We start from the raw sequence: 23,484 nt of genomic DNA on the forward strand, positions 1-23,484 counted from the left end.
TTAAACAAACCACAGCAATTACATATTTACTCATAAATGAAGATATACTAATGAAGATGCTCATGGTAAATTCATTTTAAGATTATGTAATATGCTATGCCATAATTTAAAATAATTTATATAAAAGTATATCCTGATACTGAAATCCTGCTTGCCCAAGAAATTAATACATGCCTGTTTTATCTGTGGTAACATAAATATATTTTGTAAAAGCCAGTTCATTAACTGAGAAAATTTATATCAAATCAACGGTGATTACTTTCGATAATGCAAATGTGAATTGACTTCTAAGTAACCAAAGGTATGACTTTTTTTCATGCTTTCGGTTAATCTTTTATATGCTATGATTGACTTCATACATATACACAAACACACATTTAGTAATGTCCTGTATATACTATTCTGAAAGTGAATCTCTGGTCATTCTAGCTTAGTGCCCTCACAAAGGAAAGAAAAAGTACTACCCCCAAGGCAAGTAGTTATTTTTTTTACATGTACTAATAATTGTTTTACTCTCTTTTTGGCGTGCCTTTAAAAAAATTTTTTTTAGGCGTACCTTTCTTTTTTCTTTTCTTTTTTTTTTTTTTAGATTTTTGCCATAGGGCATGTGTGCTAGCAGGAAAGAGAGAGACAGAGAGAGGGAAGGTGAGAGATCCCCCGCCAGGGGGGATGGCCATGCTGCAATCTCTTCTTCTCCAGTCTCCACTGGGGATTTGTGGTGCACGCGCGCACACACACACACACACACATGCACACACATACACACACACACCTGGTGCGATTTTCAAGCCACCAGATCAGAAACTTGAACCGTGTGGGAGTCCAGCCCCTTAACCACCACTCCACCTGCTGGCCTCAGCATGCTTTCTTTAGTGTAAATATTTTGACGTCGTGTTTGCCTTTTGGCATGCATTTAAAATTTGTGTTTTTCAGGACCAGTAGATGGCATAATGGTTACATCACTGGACTCCCATGTGGTCAACCATGGTTCAAGTCCCAGGCACATGTGCCAGGCACATGTGCATGTGTACCCAAGATCCAGAGAGGAGAATGGAGGAGAAGGGATTGCACCGTGGCCATCCCCCTTTAGGGAGGATTTCTCGCTTTCTGTCTCTCTGTTTCTCTGGTGAACACATGAGCCCTATAGCAAAAGATCTCCCTTAAAAAATAAAATAAGTGTTTTTCTTTTTTTATTATGTTCTTTTTTTTTCTCCACTTGTAATAGCACTTGAAAGATCTATTTGCCTCCGTAAAGAACTAGTTATTTCCCTAACCCCCCAGAGTGTTAGAGTCGAGGAATTCTGTGTGTGTGGGAACCATGGGTAGTGAGAACATTGATAAGGGTACTTTTGTACTTTAATGTTGTTTTATTTTGTCACTGTATTTTCTTGGTCCTTCAGTTCTTTCATATCTTTATGAACTCAGGGTCCAAGAAGCCACCAAAAATACATTAGATCTTCAATAATGTGGACTGTATTGCCACTAACCATTGGCTTGTTTATATTGGTATAGGTCAATAAAATGATGAATGAATAATTGAGAGTAGGTGCCTTAAATAAAGTAAAAAGATGTTACAGTGTCTTAAAATGAATTATATTTGAGTCACATCCTTAGTGGGATTCAATTCTGTGATCAACAAATTCTGAAACATTAAATGCAAGTATCACATATTTTGGTTTTTCTGTTATTTCCTTTGGCACAGACAGACATGATTTTAAAATGCTGGTGTGGGACCAGCAGATAGTGTAAGGGCTACATCGCTGAACTCGCATGTAGTTGACTGTGGTTCAAGTCCTGCACCTGGCGGCTTAAAACCCACACCAGATGTGTGTGCAATATCCTGAGAGAAGAGTGGAGAAGGGATTGCAGCATGGCCATCCCCCTGGGGGGGGTGATTTTTCGCTTTCTCTCTGTCACTCTCTGGCGAGTGCATGGGCCCTATTGCAAAAATCTCTTTCAAAATTTTTTTTTGGGAACCAGCAGTTAGCGTAATGGCTATGTCGCTGGACTCCCATGTAGTCAACCGTGGTTCGCTTCCCGGACCCGGTGGCTTAAAACTCACGCCGGGCACGTGTGCGTGCGTGCCCAAGATCCCAAGAGGAGAATGGAGGAGAAGGGATTGCGGCGTGACCATCCCCTCTGGGGGGTGATTTCTGTCTCTATGTCTCTCTCTGTCTGTCTGGCGAGTGCACGTGCCCTATAGCGAAAATCTCTCCAAAAAAAAAAAAGAAAAAAATTTTTTAAAAAAATGCTGGGTACTGGGACCAGGAGTTAGCGTAATGGCTATGTCACTGGACTACCATGTAGTCGACCATGGTTCGAGTCCTGGACCCAGTGGCTTAAACTCACACCGGGTGCATGTGCGTGCATGCCCAAGATCCTGAGAGGAGAATGGAGGAGAAGGGATTGGGTGTGGCCATCCCCTCTGGGGAGTGATTTCTCGCTTTCTGTCTCTCTCTGTCTTTCTGGTGAGTGTACGCACCCTATAGCAAAAAAAAACAAACAAACAAACAAACAAAAAACAAAAAAAAACCTGGGTACTGGGATCAGCAGATAGCATAATGGTTACGTTGCTGTACTCCCACATGGTCAACCGTGGCTTGAGTCCCAGACCTGGAGACTTGAAGCTTATACCCGGCGTGTGTGCCCAAAATCCTGAGAAGAGAATGGAAGAGAAGGGATTGCAGCATGGCCATCCCCACGTGGGGGTTGATTTCTCGATTTCTGACTGTCTCTTGTGCCCTGTAACAAAAATCTGTCTAAAAAAAAAAATGCTGAGGGAATATCCAGAAGTTTAGGTAGAGACTCACTCATATCCACAGTTCTCTCAAATTCACTGGAATTTTAATTTTCTATTTGCTCATTTGTTTCAGGCGGGTTTTGTTTGTTTGCTATAGGGTGTGCGCGTTTGCTGGAGACACAAAACCAAAGAGAGAGAAAGCGAGAAATCATCCCTCAGAGAGATGTCCACATGACAATCCCTTCTCCATCCTCCTCTCAGGAGTTTGGACACCTACGCACACGTGCCTGGTTTGAGTTTCAAGCCACTGGGTCTGGGACTCAAACCTGGTCTACCCTGTGGGAATCCAGCACCTTAACCACTAGCTACCTGCCAGCCCCTTCATTGGAATTTTTAAAATGACTCAGTGTATATTTTACACTTAAAACTTTAACAGGCTGCAGGCTGCCTTCATTCATACTGATAACATACTCTTCTACGCTTATATTTTCAAAAATTGGGGAAAAGTGAGAATGAGATACTTCTGCAACAACACTCAATGCATTGGTTAGGTAGTCTTTTTGAGTCTATCTGGGCAGTGGTATACTCAGGGCAGGGCAGTGGGACCCTCTGCCAATGAGGAGTGTTCTGTCACTATCACTGCTGCTGACAAGGAGCAGACTGACTTTTCTCAGGTTTCATTGTTTCTCCATTTTGTGCCAAATGGCACACCTTTTATTGCCTACACCCAGGAGTGGCTCCTTTTCGTTACTCTTGGGGTACACTGCATACAGGGCACCAGAAGCTGGCCCAGTGTTTGATTTTTAGGACCGCCTTTGTGTTGACACCATCACAACCCTTATATGGAAGTAATCAGAATAAAGGAAATTTTAAAAAGAAATATCAGGAAAATTTGATTATTACATTGTTGACACTTGATATTTGTTATCATTTGTCTTTTATTTTCTTATAATAGTTTCCACAGTTGAGTTAAGAATTGCCACTCTAAATGTTAGCAGTGAAATTTGAATCCAAGTATATTGAATTAGACTTAGGTATTATATTCTCCTTGTTGACTGTAACACACAGTTCTCTACAGTACTTTAAGACAAGCCTCACAAAGTTTATTATGATAAGCAAGATCTCTATTTCCCCAAGAAACAAACCATTTACAATGGAGAGGAGTAGAAAACTAAATGTTAGGCCGGCAGGTGTTGTGTTGGTTAAGGGTGCTGGACTCTAACATGACCGACTGTGGTTTGAGTCCCAGACCTGGCGGCTTGCATCCTCACTACCTCCCCCGACCCCTGGCTTCACTCTGTCTCTCTCTGATCAAATTTAAAAAAAAATAATAACTAAAGTTAATTTTTTTTAAAAAGAAAACTATTTAAACATTTAAAAAATTTTATAATTATAATTCTTAGACATTAAAAACCTCATTTATTAGTTAATTCTGGTACAATTAAAGTAGAACAAAAGAATTTTTAAAACCTATGTTTATGTACTGTATTGTTTTGTTTTCATGTACATATTACAGTATATAGAAGACAAAGTATAATTTTCCAAGTCCAGAGTGGTAAAGATTATTAGAGAGTATGTGATCTGAGGTGTCTTTTTTTTTTTTTTTTTTTTTTTATATTTTTCCCATAGGTGTGTCCACTTGACAGAGAGAGACAGAGAGAGGGGAAAAGTGAGAAATCGGCCCTCGGGGAGAATGGCCATGCTGCAACCCCTTCTCTTCCATCCGTTGGAATTAAGGTATGCATGCACTTGAACCCAGTGTGATTTTCAAGGTGCCAAGTCCAGGACTTGAACTGTGTTAGGTCATGAGGGATTCAGTGCCTTAACCACCACACCACCTGCTGGCCCCCTACTGGCCCTTACATCCCAGTTTTTATTTATTATTTTTAAAAATAATTAATTAATTAATTTTCATTTGATTAGAGAGGGACAGAGTGAGAGAGAGACAGAAAGTGAGAAAGCAAGCCATCAGGTCCAGAACTTGAACTATGGTCGGCCATGTGGGAGTTCAGCGCCCTTAACCACCATGCCAACTGCCGGCCCTACATCCCAGTTTTTAAACTAGTTACTTTTCTTATTTTTTAAAATAATTTCTTGCTCAACTTCATTTATTATTATTATTATATTTTTTTAATTTGATAAAGTAAGCAATAGGTCCAGGATTTGAACCATAGTTAGCCATGCCACCTGCCAGCCCCAAACTAGTTACTTTTCTAATGAATACTGTTAATTTAGGATAATGTTTAATTTTTTAAAAAAGGGACCATTAGATGGCGTGATGGCTACATCACTGGACTCCCATGTAGTCAGTCAACTTTTATATCGAGTCCCAGACCCGGAGGCTTAAACTTACACCAGGTGCATGTGCATGCGTGCCCGAGATCCTGAGAGGAGAATGGAAGAAAAGGGATTGCAGCGTGGCCATCCCCCCTGGGGGGGGATCTCTCGCTTTCTGTCTCTCTGTCTCTCTGTCTTGGGAACGCAGGTGCCCTATAGCAAAAACCTCTCCAAAAACAAACATACATTTGATTATAGGCAAAACCAACAGCCTTTATTTTTAGAAAACCATACTAGTGCAACCATTTTGATTAATTTTTCTCTTTGCTAAAATACCCCTGCATTTTTCTACTGAAAAAAAGAAAAAAGTATAGATAAAAGACTTCCCTTCATGATTACACACCAGCAGTTACTGGCCTGCTTTCAAAAGCTTAATGTTAGTTCCCCTTTTCTTTGTGACCTACAGTAGCATTTCACTATCGTACCCAATAGGAGAGGAAAGGGGTGAGGAATTATCTTAGTTTGACTGATTTATAATTTTAATAATGTACAAGTATTAAAGTTGTCAAGGTTTTGTTATTACTTTCTAGTATGATTGGTTTTTTAGATGGGAGGAGTGGGGACAAGGCAAGGTATTTTTATACTGAAGGAACAGTCTCCTTTTGCAATTCCTGGTCCTTGGGAGGTTGGGCAGCATCTGAATTGTTCTGTGTGAGGCCTGGGCCTAAGCTGTCTGTTTCACTGGACATTTTCCCATTTGGCTCCAGATGTCACCATGACTAGAAAGACTCACACTATAATCCTACTAAACAATGATATTTCCTAAAACACCAAACTTTTCTTTAAAAAAAAAAAGGAAAAAGGGATTTATGAATCATTCCCTTGTGTTTAAAATCAAATCCTTACTTTTCAAATGCAACTCCGTAGTGATTTAATATCTTAATTGGGTGGGAGAGAAACTATTTTTTCTATAAATGTCTGTTGCTTTATCAAATAAACACATGAAAAGACTTTCAAAATTGAAGCATCCTGTGTGTTTAACTTAAATTATAAGTAGGTTTTCCACAAAGATGGCTGTCAAAATGGGATAATTTTATTGCTTTTACCCTAGGGCACATGCACTTGCCTGAGAGAGAGAGAGACTGTGTGTGTGTGTGTGTGTGTATGTGTGTGTGTGAGAGAGAGAGAGAGAGTATGTGTGAATGTGAGAAACCACCCCCCACCACTGGGGGTGTAAACCACACCACAATCCCTTCTCCCCCATTCTCCTTCTGGGATTTTGGACCTACGTGCACACATGCCTCACATGTTTTTCAAGCCTCTGAGTCCAAGACTTGGAACTACACAGCCAATCATGTGGGTTCCAGCCGCCTTAACCTCCATACCACCTGCTGGCACCAAATGAGATAGTTCTTTTAGCACAAATGTGGTTGTTTATTTTACATCATAAAACATTTTCTAAATGACTTGAATCTAAGAGTTGTCATATGTTCTCAAGAGTAGAAATAGTATTCCCTGGGAAGTTTCATGTGAATTATGTTCTCGCAAAAAAATATTTTAAAGTCTTACTGAATCTACTTTTTCAAGTATAAGAAGTGCTTCATGACTATTTGTTTGACTTATGAATAAAATATGTTTTTGACAAGACAGTTTTGGGACCACCAATGGCATAATGGCTATGTTGCTGGACTCCCATGTAGTTGACCATAGTTCGAATCCCAGACCTAGTGGCTTAAACTCATGCCAAGGGCATGCACGTGCGTGTCCAAGATCCCAAGAGGAGAATGGAGGAGATGGGATTGTGGTGTGGCCATCCGCCCTGGGGGGTGATTTCTCACTTTCTGTCTTTCTGGTGAGCGTACCTGCCCTATAGCCAAAAACAAACAAACAAAAACAGCTTTTGGCTATTACTTCTCTCTTTAGTAACAATTATATTTGTAAGGTGTTGAACTATGACTCAAAAATTATTTTTCTTAAAACTGAGAACATTTGTTTCTATTTGGTAATCACAAGTATATTTTAAACTTCATCCCCTCCATCCCACCCACCCCAAGAAAACAGTAAAACAATACATTAACTTTTGGCACACGCATAGCTATGTGGGCAAATTAAAGCAAAGTCAGTCTTTATTTGGCATTTGATACTCATAGCTACTAGACACAAGAAGAATGGAATTAGATTTGACATTACCTTGGTGGCTCACATTCATAGGCATCAGAGGGGAGCTCACTCTTCTTAGTTTGGAAGTATCTGTCAACGGGAAGGCGTATTTTGTCTATGTAGATCCAAGCACCCAGGACCTGAGCAGCCAAGTGCTGAGCGAAGGCCACCACCTGAATGGAACCTACAATCAGAAGTGTTCTAGTGGATTGTGAACAAATAACTTCGAAAGGAAGATGACGATCGTGCACTTTTCCTGAAAGGGTTACTTCCCTTCAGTTTACTGAGTTCCTCTTAGTAAGGTTTATTACAAAATTCAGTATCTCCCATGAGAAAGGAAACAAAATACAAGGACATGATTATGTGAATTTAATTGGTCAAACCACAACACCCTCAGGACCAAGGCCAGAAACTCTGAGCTGGGTTCTTATATGGGGAAAAATAACAAAAAATCTAAACCTGAGCCTATTCCAAAGGGTGAGCTGATTTAAAATGATTTAAAACAAACAAACAAACAAATAAAACATCGCAAAATGGCATCTATAGACAACAATGGAAATTTCTATGGATTTTTCATTTCTAGGCAATTTCCTGTCCTTATAACTTTTCTTCTATTTTGTGGATGGAGCTGAGAACTAAAAGCCCTATCCCTCAAGGAACTGACATTCCAGTGATAAGCATTATGCAGAAAATAAAGCTAGATAAGAGAAGGAAAAATTAGTGTGCTCTTTTAGATGAAAACACAGTTCTGAGCTCACATAAAGTTATAAAACCTAGATGTAAACTCACTGATAAAATGTTCTCAGTTGATTTAATGTATGCATGCTCAAAAGAAGCAAGTATCAAATTGCATCTGGACATAGAAATCACCTCTAACAAGTTTTATTTGTTTTAAGAGAGATTTTTGCTATAGGGCCTGTGGACTTTCCAGAGAAACAGACCGAAAGAAAGAGAGAAATCACTCCCCAGGGGGGACGGCCATGTTGCAATCCCTTCTCCTCCATTCTCCCCTCGGGGTTTTGGGCATGCATGTACATGCACCTGGCGTGAGTTTTAAGCCGCGAGTCCAGGACTTGAACTGCAGTCAACTATGTGAGAGTCCAGCAACAACCATTATGCATCTGCTGGTCCCTTGCCTCTAACAAGTTTTGATGGAAAGGAAGTACACTGATTTTTCCCAAGCAATTTTGTCCTTTCACGAACAGGAACTGTTGTGTAATAGATCTACCACTTTGATCTGTACAATTCCAAATTTAGGATTACATTTCATTTAAAAACATTTTTAAATTTTTAATCACTTTAATTGCTGGGGGTGCATGCATCCACCAGGAGAGCATCCTTGAATAGGGCCCAGTCGTGCTATAATTCTTTTTCCTCCATTTCTCCATCTTATTGGCATTTGGAGTGTGTGTGTACATATGCCCAGCAGTTTTTTTTTTTTGTTCTTTTTTTTTTTTTTTGAGGGGAGAGGTTTTTGCTATAGGGCATGTGCACTCGCCAGACAGAGAGAGACAGAGATAGGAAGCGAGAAATCACCCCCCCAGGGGTCATGGCCATGCTGCAATCCTTTCTCCTCCATTCTCCTCTCAGGATCTTGGGCACGCACCCACATGCGCCTGATGTGAGTTTAAGGCACTGGGTCTGGGACTTGAACCACAGTTGACTACATGGGAGTTCAGCGACATAACCATTAAGCTAACTGCTGGTCCCTGCCCAGCAGTTTTTCAAGCTACCAGGACTGGGACTTGAACTAAAATCTGCCTTAAGGGATCCAACTCCCTATGGATAACACCTAACTGCTACATGACCATCATAGCCTGTTTGTTTAAAAATTTAAATCAGACCAGCAGATAGCGTAGCATTTATGTCACTAGACTCCTAAGTAGCCCACCATGGTTCAAGTCCTGGGCCCAGCAGCTTAAAATTCACACCAGGTGTGTGTGCATGGGGACCCAAAATCCCAAGAGGAGAATGGAAGAGAAGAGATTGCAGTGTGACCAGCCCCCTGTGTGTGTGTGTGTGGGGGGGGTGATTTCTCACTTTCTGTATCTCTGTCTGTCTCTGTCTCTCCCATGAGCACATGTGCCCAGTAACAAAAATCACTCAAAAAATAAATCGTTTTAAATGAATGGGACCAGCAGATGGCATAATGATTACCTTGCTCCACTCCCACATGGCCGACCATAGTTTGAGCCCTGGATCTGGTAGCTTGAAACTCACACCAGGAACATGCACATGTGCCCAAAATACTGAGAGGAGAATGGAGAAGTGATTGCAGCATGATCATCCCACTGGGGGTATGGGGATGATTTCTCACTTTCTGTCTCTCTGGCGAGTGCATGTGCCTAATAGCAAAAATCTCTCTCAAAATTTTAAAAATCAAACAATATTGAAACCAGCAGTTGGCATAATGGCTATGTTGCTGGACTCCCATGTAGTCGACTGCAGTTCGAGTTCCAGACCCAGTGGCTTAGACTCACACTGGGCACATGTACGTGCGTGCCCAAGATCCCAAGAGGAGAATGGAGGAGAAGGGATTGTGGTGTGGCCATCCCCCCCCCACCGGGGGGTGATTTCTCTCTCTGTCTCTCTGTCTCTCTCTTTCTGGTGAGCACACGTGCCCTATAGCAAAAACCTCTCAAAAAAAAAAATCAAACATAATTTACATAAAATAAACTGTACTATCATAAAGTGTTTAATTAAGTTGGGGCTGGTAGGTTGCATGGTAGTTAAAGTGTTGTACTCCCACATGGTTGATCACAGTTTGAGTCTTGGACCTACTGGGTTGCTTTCTCGTGTTCCCCCGTCTCTTGCTCACTCTCTCTCTGTCTCTTCGATCAAATTAAAAATAATAACAAAAAATAATTTTAAAGTACATAATTGATGTATAGTATATTTGCTATGTTGTACAATCATACTAATTCCAGAACATTTTCATTACCCCAATAAGAAATAAATTCTTTTTTTTAGAGAGATTTTTGTGTTAGGGTGCATGTGCTTGCCAGAAAGACAGAGACAGATAGAAAGTGAGAAATCACCCACCCAGGATGGATGGCCACTGCAATCTCTTCTCCATCCTCCTCTTGGGATCTTGAGCTTGCATGCACATGTGCCTGCCATGAGTTTTAAGCCACTAGGTCAGGACTCAAACCACAGTTGACTACTACTACTACGTCGCAGTCCAGCGACATAACCATTATGCTATCTGCTGGCCCCAAGAAATTCTATCTCTATTAGCAAGCAATTCCCCCTTCTCCCTGTCCTCTTGCAGCCACTGTTCTACTTTCTGTCTCTGAATTTACTTAGTCTTGGCATTTCACATAAATTAAATTATGCAATATGTATCCCTTCATGTCTGCTCTCTTTGCATAATGTTTTCAAAGTTAATCTTCATAAAGTATAACAGCATTTCATTTCTTTTTATGTCTGAGTAACATTCCATTGTATGGATATACTACACTCTGGAACCTTCCCAGGTGGGTCACCCTCAGAATTGTGTTACTGTTGCACCACATCAAGCCCTGTCTGTCTTTTTAAAAACAATTATTAATTTAATTTTTATTTATTATTATTTAATTTACCATAGGGCACATGCACTCACCAGAGAGAAAGTGAGAAAGCAAGCTGCCAAGTCTGAGACTCAAATCATGGTTGGCTATGTGGGAGTCCAGTGCCCTAACCATTATGCCACCTTCTGTCTTTTAATTATAACCATTCTGATGGATGTGAAAGTGGCATCTTACTGTGTTTTTAAGTGACATTTCTGTAATAACTAATGACATTGAGTATCTTTTCACATGCTTATTGGTCATTTGTGTATCTTCTTTACAGAAATATCTTTTCAAATCCTTTGCCTGTTTTAGGGACCAGCAGTTAGTGTAATGGCTATGTTGCTGGACTCCCATGTAATTGACTGCGGTTCGAGTCCCGGACCCGGTGTCTTAAAACTCACGCCGGGTGCATGTGCGTGAGTGCCCAAGATCCCGAGAGGAGAATGGAGGAGAAGGGATTGCCTCGTGGCCATCCCCCCGGGAGGTGATTTCTCGCTTTCTGTCTCTCTGTCTCTGTCTGTCTGGCGAGGGCACACAACCTATAGCAAAAATCTCTCAAAAAAAAAAAAAAAACATCCTTTGCCTGTTTTAAATTGAATTGTCTTTTCACTGTTGAGTTGTAAGAGTTCTACTGGGTTGCTTTCTCGTGTTCCCCCGTCTCTTGCTCACTCTCTCTCTGTCTCTTCGATCAAATTAAAAATAATAACAAAAAATAATTTTAAAGTACATAATTGATGTATAGTATATTTGCTATGTTGTACAATCATACTAATTCCAGAACATTTTCATTACCCCAATAAGAAATAAATTCTTTTTTTTAGAGAGATTTTTGTGTTAGGGTGCATGTGCTTGCCAGAAAGACAGAGACAGATAGAAAGTGAGAAATCACCCACCCAGGATGGATGGCCACTGCAATCTCTTCTCCATCCTCCTCTTGGGATCTTGAGCTTGCATGCACATGTGCCTGCCATGAGTTTTAAGCCACTAGGTCAGGACTCAAAACACAGTTGACTACTACTAACCATTATGCTATCTGCTGGCCCCAAGAAATTCTATCTCTATTAGCAAGCAATTCCCCCTTCTCCCTGTCCTCTTGCAGCCACTGTTCTACTTTCTGTCTCTGAATTTACTTAGTCTTGGCATTTCACATAAATTAAATTATGCAATATGTATCCCTTCATGTCTGCTCTCTTTGCATAATGTTTTCAAAGTTAATCTTCATAAAGTATAACAGCATTTCATTTCTTTTTATGTCTGAGTAACATTCCATTGTATGGATATACTACACTCTGGAACCTTCCCAGGTGGGTCACCCTCAGAATTGTGTTACTGTTGCACCACATCAAGCCCTGTCTGTCTTTTTAAAAACAATTATTAATTTAATTTTTATTTATTATTATTTAATTTACCATAGGGCACATGCACTCACCAGAGAGAAAGTGAGAAAGCAAGCTGCCAAGTCTGAGACTCAAATCATGGTTGGCTATGTGGGAGTCCAGTGCCCTAACCATTATGCCACCTTCTGTCTTTTAATTATAACCATTCTGATGGATGTGAAAGTGGCATCTTACTGTGTTTTTAAGTGACATTTCTGTAATAACTAATGACATTGAGTATCTTTTCACATGCTTATTGGTCATTTGTGTATCTTCTTTACAGAAATATCTTTTCAAATCCTTTGCCTGTTTTAGGGACCAGCAGTTAGTGTAATGGCTATGTTGCTGGACTCCCATGTAATTGACTGCGGTTCGAGTCCCGGACCCGGTGTCTTAAAACTCACGCCGGGTGCATGTGCGTGAGTGCCCAAGATCCCGAGAGGAGAATGGAGGAGAAGGGATTGCCGCGTGGCCATCCCCCCGGGGGGTGATTTCTCGCTTTCTGTCTCTCTGTCTCTGTCTGTCTGGTGAGCGCATGCGCCCTATAGCAAAAACCTCTCCAAAAAAAAAAAACATCCTTTGCCTGTTTTAAATTGAATTGTCTTTTCACTGTTGAGTTGTAAGAGTTCTTCATGTATTCTAGATACAAGTACCTTGTTAGAGATATGAATTACAAATTTTTTCCCATTCTCAGGGTTCTTTTCACTTTATCTCTTTTTCTCTCTCTAAAATTAATACATTTAACTACTTTCCCACATCACTAATCATGATTATGAGAGGAGTGCTGAACCTTATATCTCCTCAGGAATACATAGCACTACTGAATGACTATGGCATCCTATGGAGAACTTCTCTCTTTGATCACAGCATTAAGAGTCCTTGGTTTCAGGGTTGGCAGGTGGCACAGTGGTTAAGGTGCTAGGCTCCCACATGGCAGCTTGCTTTCTCACTTTCTCCTTCTCCTGCTCTCTCTGTCTCTAGTGAAATTTTAAAAAGTAATAATAACAAATAAAATTAAAGAAATAATATTTAAAAAAGAGTTTTTGGTTTCACAGCCCCAGAAGCCCTCTTTGAAATGATTTATCTTTTCACTTTCTTGATGGTGTTCTTTGCATTGTGAAAGTTTTTATTTTTGATTTATATATGTGTCTTTTTATGTATTTTGTTTTACCTATTTTATTTATATATTTTTCCTTTGGTTGTTTATGCTCTTATTGCAATATCTAAGAAGTCAATGTCTAATATAAGATCATGTAGATTTACACCTTTTTTAGTAAGAATTTTAAGTTTTATATATGGGTCTTTGATCCATCTTGAATTAATTTTTGTATACGGTGTGAGGTAGAGGGCTTTTTTTTTTTTTTTTAAGATTTTTGCCATAGGGCGCATGTGTTCTCCAGAGAAACAGTGAGAGGGAAAGTGAAAAATCACCCCCTGGGGGGTGGCCATGCCACAATCCCTTCTCCTCCATTTTCCTGCTGGGATTTTGGGCATGCATGCACATGCACCTGGTGTGAGTTTCACGCTGCTAGGTTTGAGACTTGAACTATGGTGGGCCATGTCGAAGTCCAGTGCCTTAACCAGCATGCCACCTACTGGCTCACCAACTTCATTCTTTTACATATAGTTATCCAGTTGCCTGAGCACACCTTTGATGGAAACCAGTTGACCATGGATGTATGGTTTATTTCTGGTCTCTTCATTTTTTCCATTGGTCTATAAGGCTATTCTATACCACTACCATACAGTCTTGATTCCCGCACCCTTGTAGTACATTTTGAAGTTGGGAAGTGTGAATCCATGAATTTTGTTCTTTTTTGATATTGTTTTGATTATTTGGGGCTTCTTGAGTTTTCATATAAATTTCAGAGTTAATTGTCTATGCAAAAAAAAAAAAGAGGTTGAAATTTGGGGGAAAATTACATTGAACCTGTAGATCAATTTGAGGAGTAGTGACATCTTAACAATATTGAGTCTTCCAATCCATGAACACAGGCAACACAGGCTGCCTTTACATCCTTGTTATTGTGGTTGCTAGAGGGCATATGCACTCATCAGAGACAGAGAAAAAGCACCCTATGGGAGAGTGTCACTCGGAAATCCTTATTTCTCCATTTCTCTTTCCCATCAAGATTTTGGGCATGCACACACAAGTACCCGGTGTTTGTTTGTTTTTTTATTTTTTTCCCCAAGTTATCGGGTGGGGGACTTAAACTGCTTTTAGCTATGTAGGACCCAGCTACTGATGCACACAACTTAACCACTATGCTATGAACAAGCTTTATCTTTCTACAATAATAATAATAATAGTTGTTATTATTATTAGTCTATATTATGACTCTTATTATTATTATTATTATTATATTTTCACCGAAGGACGTGTACACTTGCTGGAGAGAGACAGACAGAAAGGGAAAGTGAGAAATCGCCTCCTAGCAGGGATGGCCACACACTCTCTTTTCCTCTACTCTCTTCTCAGGATTTTGGACATACCGGCACATGCTCCTAGAGTATTTTTCAAGCTGCTGGGTCCGGCATGTGAGCCTTAGAGTCATTTTCCATTCTTTTAACTATATTTTGTGGTTTTCATTGTACATGTCTTAGACTTTAGTAAAATTTATTCCCAAATATTTTATTCCTTTTGAGGCTATTGTAAGTGGAATTATTATTATTTTTTTAAATTTCACTTTCAGGTTGTTCATTGCTAGTGTGTACAACTGGCAAGTGGATGGTAAATTTGGGTTACAAACACCACAAATTAAGGAACTTAGGTAATGATTATCCATACAAACCAATCTAGTAAGCAAAAACTCTAACTGGTTTTTGTTGTTGTTAAAAATTTTAGCCACTTATTTAAAGACTATTTTTTTTAGGCTATAAGGCACATGCACTTGCCAGAGAGAGACAGGGAGAGGGAAAGTGAGAAAGCACACTCCAGGGGGATGCCCATGCCACAGTCCACTCTCCATTTATCCATCCTGTTGGGGTTTGGAGCATGCATACACATGTACCTGGCATGTTTTTCAAGTCACAGGTTGACTCAACCCATGCGGTCAGCCATGTGGGATCCAGCCACATCAACCACCAGGCCATTGGTTAGTCCCCAGTATATTTTAAAACAATTATTTTTGAAAGTATAAAATAACCTTTCATAAAATAATTCCATAGAGCCCAGCAGGTGGCATAGAGGTTAAGGCGCTGGTCCCCCACATGGCCAACTATGGCTCAAGTCCTGACTTGGAGGATTAAAAATCACTCCAGGCATGATGTGTGCATGCCCAGGATCCCAGGAAGAGAATGGAAAAGAAGGAGCTGCCCCGTGGTCATTCCCCCGGGGAAGTAATTCTCACTTTCCCTTCTATTGTGTCTGTCTCTGGTGAGCACATGCACCCTAGAGCAAAAACCTAAAAATAAATAATAATAATCCTATATTCATACAGGTCATTTTTCAAATTCAAGTTAGTGATCTATAACTTCATATAAATAGTCCATATAAACAGTACTGGAAGAAAGAAGTAGCTTAGTAAAAATAGGAGGAAAGCAACATTCACATTTGCTGTGTAGTGGAATGAAAAACAATTAGTGCTTCAGATTATTCAATTTTCTTGAAAATAGTATTTTTAAAGTACTAAAGAATTAGCTCTGGGGTTGGCAAGTGGCGTGGTGGTTAAGGGCACTGGACATCCACACGGCCGACCGTGATTCGAGTCCTGGACCTGGCAGCTTGCTTTTTCACTTTCTCTCTCTCTCTTCTTTCACTCTGTCCCTCTCTGGTCAAATTAAAATAAATAAATAATTCGGGGGTGGGTAGGGGGGTTTTTTTTTTTTTTTTTTTTTTAAGATTTTTGCCATAGGGCGCATGTGTTCTCCAGAGAAACAGTGAGAGGGAAAGTGAAAAATCACCCCCTGGGGGGTGGCCATGCCACAATCCCTTCTCCTCCATTTTCCTGCTGGGATTTTGGGCATGCATGCACATGCACCTGGTGTGAGTTTCACGCTGCTAGGTTTGAGACTTGAACTATGGTGGGCCATGTCGAAGTCCAGTGCCTTAACCAGCATGCCACCTACTGGCTCACCAACTTCATTCTTTTACATATAGTTATCCAGTTGCCTGAGCACACCTTTGATGGAAACCAGTTGACCATGGATGTATGGTTTATTTCTGGTCTCTTCATTTTTTCCATTGGTCTATAAGGCTATTCTATACCACTACCATACAGTCTTGATTCCCGCACCCTTGTAGTACATTTTGAAGTTGGGAAGTGTGAATCCATGAATTTTGTTCTTTTTTGATATTGTTTTGATTATTTGGGGCTTCTTGAGTTTTCATATAAATTTCAGAGTTAATTGTCTATGCAAAAAAAAAAAAGAGGTTGAAATTTGGGGGAAAATTACATTGAACCTGTAGATCAATTTGAGGAGTAGTGACATCTTAACAATATTGAGTCTTCCAATCCATGAACACAGGCAACACAGGCTGCCTTTACATCCTTGTTATTGTGGTTGCTAGAGGGCATATGCACTCATCAGAGACAGAGAAAAAGCACCCTATGGGAGAGTGTCACTCGGAAATCCTTATTTCTCCATTTCTCTTTCCCATCAAGATTTTGGGCATGCACACACAAGTACCCGGTGTTTGTTTGTTTTTTTATTTTTTTCCCCAAGTTATCGGGTGGGGGACTTAAACTGCTTTTAGCTATGTAGGACCCAGCTACTGATGCACACAACTTAACCACTATGCTATGAACAAGCTTTATCTTTCTACAATAATAATAATAATAGTTGTTATTATTATTAGTCTATATTATGACTCTTATTATTATTATTATTATTATATTTTCACCGAAGGACGTGTACACTTGCTGGAGAGAGACAGACAGAAAGGGAAAGTGAGAAATCGCCTCCTAGCAGGGATGGCCACACACTCTCTTTTCCTCTACTCTCTTCTCAGGATTTTGGACATACCGGCACATGCTCCTAGAGTATTTTTCAAGCTGCTGGGTCCGGCATGTGAGCCTTAGAGTCATTTTCCATTCTTTTAACTATATTTTGTGGTTTTCATTGTACATGTCTTAGACTTTAGTAAAATTTATTCCCAAATATTTTATTCCTTTTGAGGCTATTGTAAGTGGAATTATTATTATTTTTTTAAATTTCACTTTCAGGTTGTTCATTGCTAGTGTGTACAACTGGCAAGTGGATGGTAAATTTGGGTTACAAACACCACAAATTAAGGAACTTAGGTAATGATTATCCATACAAACCAATCTAGTAAGCAAAAACTCTAACTGGTTTTTGTTGTTGTTAAAAATTTTAGCCACTTATTTAAAGACTATTTTTTTTAGGCTATAAGGCACATGCACTTGCCAGAGAGAGACAGGGAGAGGGAAAGTGAGAAAGCACACTCCAGGGGGATGCCCATGCCACAGTCCACTCTCCATTTATCCATCCTGTTGGGGTTTGGAGCATGCATACACATGTACCTGGCATGTTTTTCAAGTCACAGGTTGACTCAACCCATGCGGTCAGCCATGTGGGATCCAGCCACATCAACCACCAGGCCATTGGTTAGTCCCCAGTATATTTTAAAACAATTATTTTTGAAAGTATAAAATAACCTTTCATAAAATAATTCCATAGAGCCCAGCAGGTGGCATAGAGGTTAAGGCGCTGGTCCCCCACATGGCCAACTATGGCTCAAGTCCTGACTTGGAGGATTAAAAATCACTCCAGGCATGACCAGCAGGTGGCATAGAGGTTAAGGCGCTGGTCCCCCACATGGCCAACTATGGCTCAAGTCCTGACTTGGAGGATTAAAAATCACTCCAGGCATGATGTGTGCATGCCCAGGATCCCAGGAAGAGAATGGAAAAGAAGGAGCTGCCCCGTGGTCATTCCCCCGGGGAAGTAATTCTCACTTTCCCTTCTATTGTGTCTGTCTCTGGTGAGCACATGCACCCTAGAGCAAAAACCTAAAAATAAATAATAATAATCCTATATTCATACAGGTCATTTTTCAAATTCAAGTTAGTGATCTATAACTTCATATAAATAGTCCATATAAACAGTACTGGAAGAAAGAAGTAGCTTAGTAAAAATATGAGGAAAGCAACATTCACATTTGCTGTGTAGTGGAATGAAAAACAATTAGTGCTTCAGATTATTCAATTTTCTTGAAAATAGTATTTTTAAAGTACTAAAGAATTAGCTCTGGGGTTGGCAAGTGGCGTGGTGGTTAAGGGCACTGGACATCCACACGGCCGACCGTGATTCGAGTCCTGGACCTGGCAGCTTGCTTTTTCACTTTCTCTCTCTCTCTTCTTTCACTCTGTCCCTCTCTGGTCAAATTAAAATAAATAAATAAGTAAAATAAATAAAGTTAAATAAAAATTATTATTTTTAAAAAAGAATTAGCTCCATTGCAGTCTTAATGTAGGATGATTAATAGTCTATTAATTGTCTGAATTAAAAACTAATGCTGTACCTTTCCCCTCTTCTCACAATTAAAATTTTTTTTTTTTGAGAGGTTTTTGCTATAGGGAGCGTGTGCTCGCCAGAAAGACAGAGAGAGACAGAGAGACAGAAAGCGAGAAATCACCCCCCAGGGGGGATGGCCACGCCGCAACCCCTTCTCCTCCATTCTCCTCTCAGGATCTTGGGCACGCACGCACACGTGCTGGGTGTGAATTTAAGCCACCGAGTCTGGGTGATCAGCTAATGGCAGTCCAGCGACATAGCCATCACGCCAACTGCTGGTCCCTCTTTTTTATTTTTTCAAAGGTTTTTGCCAAAGGGTGCATGCACTCACAAGAGAAAGAAGTGAGAAAGAGAGAAATCCCGCCGCCCCCAATCTAGTAAGCAAAAACTCTAACTGGTTTTTGTTGTTGTTAAAAATGGCCATGCCACAGTCCCTTCTCCTCTATTCTCCTCCTGGGATTTTGGGCACACATGTACACATGGCTGGTGTGATTTTCAAGCTACTAGGTCTGACACTCAAACCATGGTCAGCCATGTGAGAGTCTAGCGCCTTAACCACCACACCACCTGCTGGATCTTCGTTTTTCTTTTTAAAATAAATTAATTTTTACTTTTCAAAAAGTTTATGAGGCTCAGGGCCACAGGTGGCATGGCGGTTAAAGCCACTGGATTCCCACATGGCCGACATTAGTTGGAGTCCTGAACCTGGCAGCTTGCTTTCTCGCTCTGTCTCTCTCTGGTCAAATTGAAATAAACAAATGAATAAATAAATAAAGTTCAATAAAATAATTCTTTTAAAAAAATGTTTGAGGCTCATAATAATAACTGAAGGCCCTGCTCTCTCATCCTCATCCTCCTTCCCCACCAAAAAAAAAAAAAATTGATTTTATTTATTTCTAAATAAGATATCACTACCATATCTTAGTTTTTCAGTTTCAGCCTCGTTATGCCTCTGTTAATTTCCCAATATTTTTATAACACACTATTCAATATCTTATTTTAATGGCCATTGTATAAATGTGCCCAGCATTCCATGGTTATCAGTCCAGAGAAGTGAATGATGCCACATTAACAAATACCCACAGAATCCCAAAGACTCTGCTCTCATTGTATTGGCTTACAATAAAGGTTTACTTCTCAATCGTGCCACATGTCCAGTGGGGGTCAGCTGCAGTAATGCTATAACAATGTCTTTAGTCGGGATTCAGATGGCCAGAGCAGCCCTCGTCTGAACGATCCTGACCTGTGGTATGGCACAGACAGGGCGCCCTGAGCTAGCTCTTAAAGCTTCTGCCTGAGGTGACGTACTGACATCTGCGCCGATTTCACTGGCCAATGTCATACATGATGCCAAGTCTGACAACAATGGGGCGGGGAAGTATAATCCTTCTCCAGAGAGGAACATCAAATATTCTTCCCTTGATCTTAGCCAAAGGCCAAGAAGTAATAGGATGTCAAATATTCGTTTTTTTTCAATTGCCAGAGGGCACATGTGCTGGGGGCAGGGAGTGGGTGAGGAGAGAGTGAAAGAGCATGCTTCCTCACCCATAGGGGCATAATCAAGCCAATAGTCCTTTTCCTTCCATTTCTTGATCCCATCCGGATTTGGGACATGCATGTAACCTGCCCAGCATGTTTTTCAGGCCCCTGTGGGCACTGGGCCATGCAGGATCTGGCTTTCTATGCACAACCCTTAACTGTTACACTACCGGCTGGTCCTCAGGTACTCGGAAACAGTCTAACTGTCTGCCATAAATACTTTTTCTCTGGAGTTTATAATTCCTTCTTTCTTAGGTTGTCTAGTTTTTTATATTATCATTTCATGTGTGTGTGTTTCACCTGTGTTGTGAAATTTTGATCATAAGGTTGAAAGACATTAGGTAACCTATCATTTCATTATTATTATTATTATTATTTTGAGACAGCCCCTTCTGGAGCCCTCCACCTCCAGTGTCAGAATAGACTGGTTGCTCCCCAGGCCTGCTACAAAACTGCCATCCTGGAACCCATTTCACTTTCATTCAGGCAATTCTCTGTTTTCTCCTTTATTGGAGCTCCTATGTGCCAGATCCCATGTTTTCCTGTTTCTTGATCTATACTCTTTTTTGGAGTGGGGTACTTCCCTCCAGTAGATTCCTGAGAAGAGTATATGGGAGTATATGGGAGTTGGAATTTTTAAGAGTTTTCAATTCTGACATATTTCCCTGTTCCCTATGTTGATTTTACTTTCTACAAATTCCTTTTCTTTTCTTTTCTTTTTTGTGTTTGTGTACTTCAGGCTCTGTCTTTTATGCAAGGGGGTTCTTTCAGTTATGTCAAGGGGGTTCTTTCAGTTATGTGGTTGGATAGCCACCTGCATTTAAGAATTCAGCGACAGGCCCAACAGATGTTGTAGTGGTTATGTTGCTGGATTGCACATGGCCAACTGTGGTTTGAGTCCTGGAGCCAGTGGCTTGAAACTCACGCTGGGTGCCTATGCATGTGTGCGCAAGATTCCAGGAGGAGAATGGAGGAGAAGGGATTGAGGTGTGGTCATCTGCCCTGGGAGGTGATTTCTCACTTTTCCTCTCAGTGTCACTTTCTCCCCACCCTCCACTCTCCCACTCTACTAGCACATGGGCCCTAAGGCAAATATCTCTGGGGAAAAAATAATTTAGTGACAAAAAGTTGATTAGAATGGGCCAGCAGGTGGCATGGTGGTTAAGGGCACTGGATTCCCACATGGCAGACAGTGGTTTGAGTCCACTGGTGGCTTGCTTTCTCACTTTCTCTCTCTCACTGTCTCTCTCTGGTCAAATTAAAAAATAAATAAATAAAATAATAAAAAAAGTTTGGGTACGAGCAGGGCTTGCCAACCTTTGAATTTCACTGTAAGGGATGGACAACAAGCTGTGTTCCTCATTATGAGACCACCAAATATTAATATGTGGAGGCCTTTTCCATTAGACCACCTGGTTTTCCCCTAAGAGAAAGTCTTCAATTTCCTGATAAGATCCTAGCAGTCTATGGGAGACCAGCAGATGGTGTAATGGCTATGTTGCTGGACTCCCATGTAGGTGATGTGGTTCGAGTCCCAGACCTGGTGGCTTAAACTCACACTGGGAACATGTGCATGTGTGCCCAAGATCCCCAAGAGGAATGGAGGAGAAGGGACTACAGCATGGCCATTCTCCCTGGAAGGCGGGGGGGGGGATGATTTCTTGCTTTCTGTCTCTCTGTCTCTCTTTTTCTGGCAAGCGCACGCTCCCTATAGCAAAAAAAGCAATAAAATAAAATAAAAAAGTCCTGGCATTCTAGAATTTGAATTTGGAAATAAGCTGGTGAGTGGGAGGATGTCTGTCTCATATCCACTATGCACAACTTCCTTTTTTTAAAAAAAGAATTATTTTATTTAACTTTATTTATTTTATTCTGAGCAGAGAGGGACAGAACAAAAGAGAGGGAAAGTGAGAAAGCAAGCCACCAGGTCTGGGACTCAAACCATGGTTGACCACGTAGGAGTCCAGTGCCCTTAACCATCACACCACCGGCTGGCCCCCACAACTTCCTTTTGATTCTACTTTTCTGTGAAGTGAATAATACCTGTCCTCAACCCTGCCTGGTGTTTAGGAGAGCCCCAAGTCAACCTCTCCAGAAAGTATGCTATCTATCTGCTGAGTCTGGGCACCAAGGAATAGCGTGTAGGGGAGGAAGGGTCTCACAGCTCTTTAAAAAACATTCCCAGTGTGGAATCAGCAGATGGAGTAATGGTTACATCACTGGACTCCACATAGTCAGCCACGGTTCAAGTCTCAGACTTGGCGGCTTAAAACTGATGCCAGGTGTATGTGTGTGTGTGCCCAAAATTCCAAGAGGAGAATGGAGGAGAAGGGATTGCGGTGTGCCTCCCTCCCCTGGGGGGATGATTTCTTGCTTTCTATCTATCTCTCTGCTGAGGTCGCACGCCCTGTAGCAAAATCTCTCTCTCAAAAAGACAAAACAAAAAACATTCACAATGAATTTCCACTGTCAGCTCCATTCTACCTCTGCTTTCAGAGCCATAGCAGCTCCAGTTTCAGAGCCTTTATGGGATTCTGTGATGTGAATGAGTTCATTTCTGACTGGGTCTGCCTCCTCCCAAAAGTTAGGGTATTAACTTTTCTCAGCTTTGGTAAGCCAGTTATTCCTCATCATGCATCTGCTTCCCACATGCCTAAGTTTGGTTGACACCCTTCTTCAACGAGAATCTCTCTCCCTCTTTGCTTTGTCTTCATAGGTGTATATAATTTTTATTCCTTCACTGTCATTTTAGTGGCATATCTGGAGTAAGTGGGGAAAAAAAGGTGTGTCCAATGTTTAACCAAAGTCTCCTTACCATTAGGTCTGAACATGCGTAAATGTAATGCATGTTCTAAGTAGAAATGACATAAGTATGATTATAAGCAATTCCATAAGAACTAGATATAAGGACAGAATAGAGTAACTATACCTAAGTGTAACTGGCTGCATCTGTGTGCTAGGCAGCCTTTAACATGCTTGGATGTGTTACATGTATTACATGTGTCATCCTCACAAAACTTCACGAGGCAAGTGTTGTGACTCAGCCCCTGGTGGTCTGACTCCAGAGTCCCTGTGCTATATAACATGGCATGTCGCTTTTGAAGCTATGGTCTTTAGTCAATCCCTATTTATTATCAACTTAAGCTGCATCTGAGGGTTTTTTTTTTTTTTAAGAGAGATTTTTGTTATTGGGTGTGTGCACTTGCCAGAGGGATAGAAAGACTGCAAGTGAGAAATCACCCCCTGGGGGGATGGCCATGCCACAGTCCCTTCTCCTCTATTCTTCTCTTGGGATCTTGGGCACACATGCACATGCGCCCAGTGTAAGTTTTAAGCTGCGGGGACCAGGATTCGAACCATCGTC

At 40.8% G+C, this 23,484-nt stretch overlaps 1 long non-coding RNA gene across 1 annotated transcript in view; it reads right to left on the reverse strand.

Annotated features, from left to right (window-relative positions):
• The window catches only part of LOC102486958 (uncharacterized), a 31,173-nt gene that overhangs the window by 1,809 nt on the left and 5,880 nt on the right, over positions 1–23,484 (reverse strand). Inside the window, exon 3 of the long non-coding RNA XR_334097.3 lies at positions 7,208–7,350. This is a non-coding gene — a long non-coding RNA (uncharacterized LOC102486958). The remainder of the gene's footprint in view (positions 1–7,207; positions 7,351–23,484) is intronic.

The sequence above is a fragment of the Tupaia chinensis genome, unplaced genomic scaffold (assembly GCF_000334495.1).
Source record: "Tupaia chinensis unplaced genomic scaffold, TupChi_1.0 Scaffold000147_1, whole genome shotgun sequence".
Taxonomy (NCBI): Eukaryota; Metazoa; Chordata; class Mammalia; order Scandentia; family Tupaiidae; genus Tupaia; species Tupaia belangeri.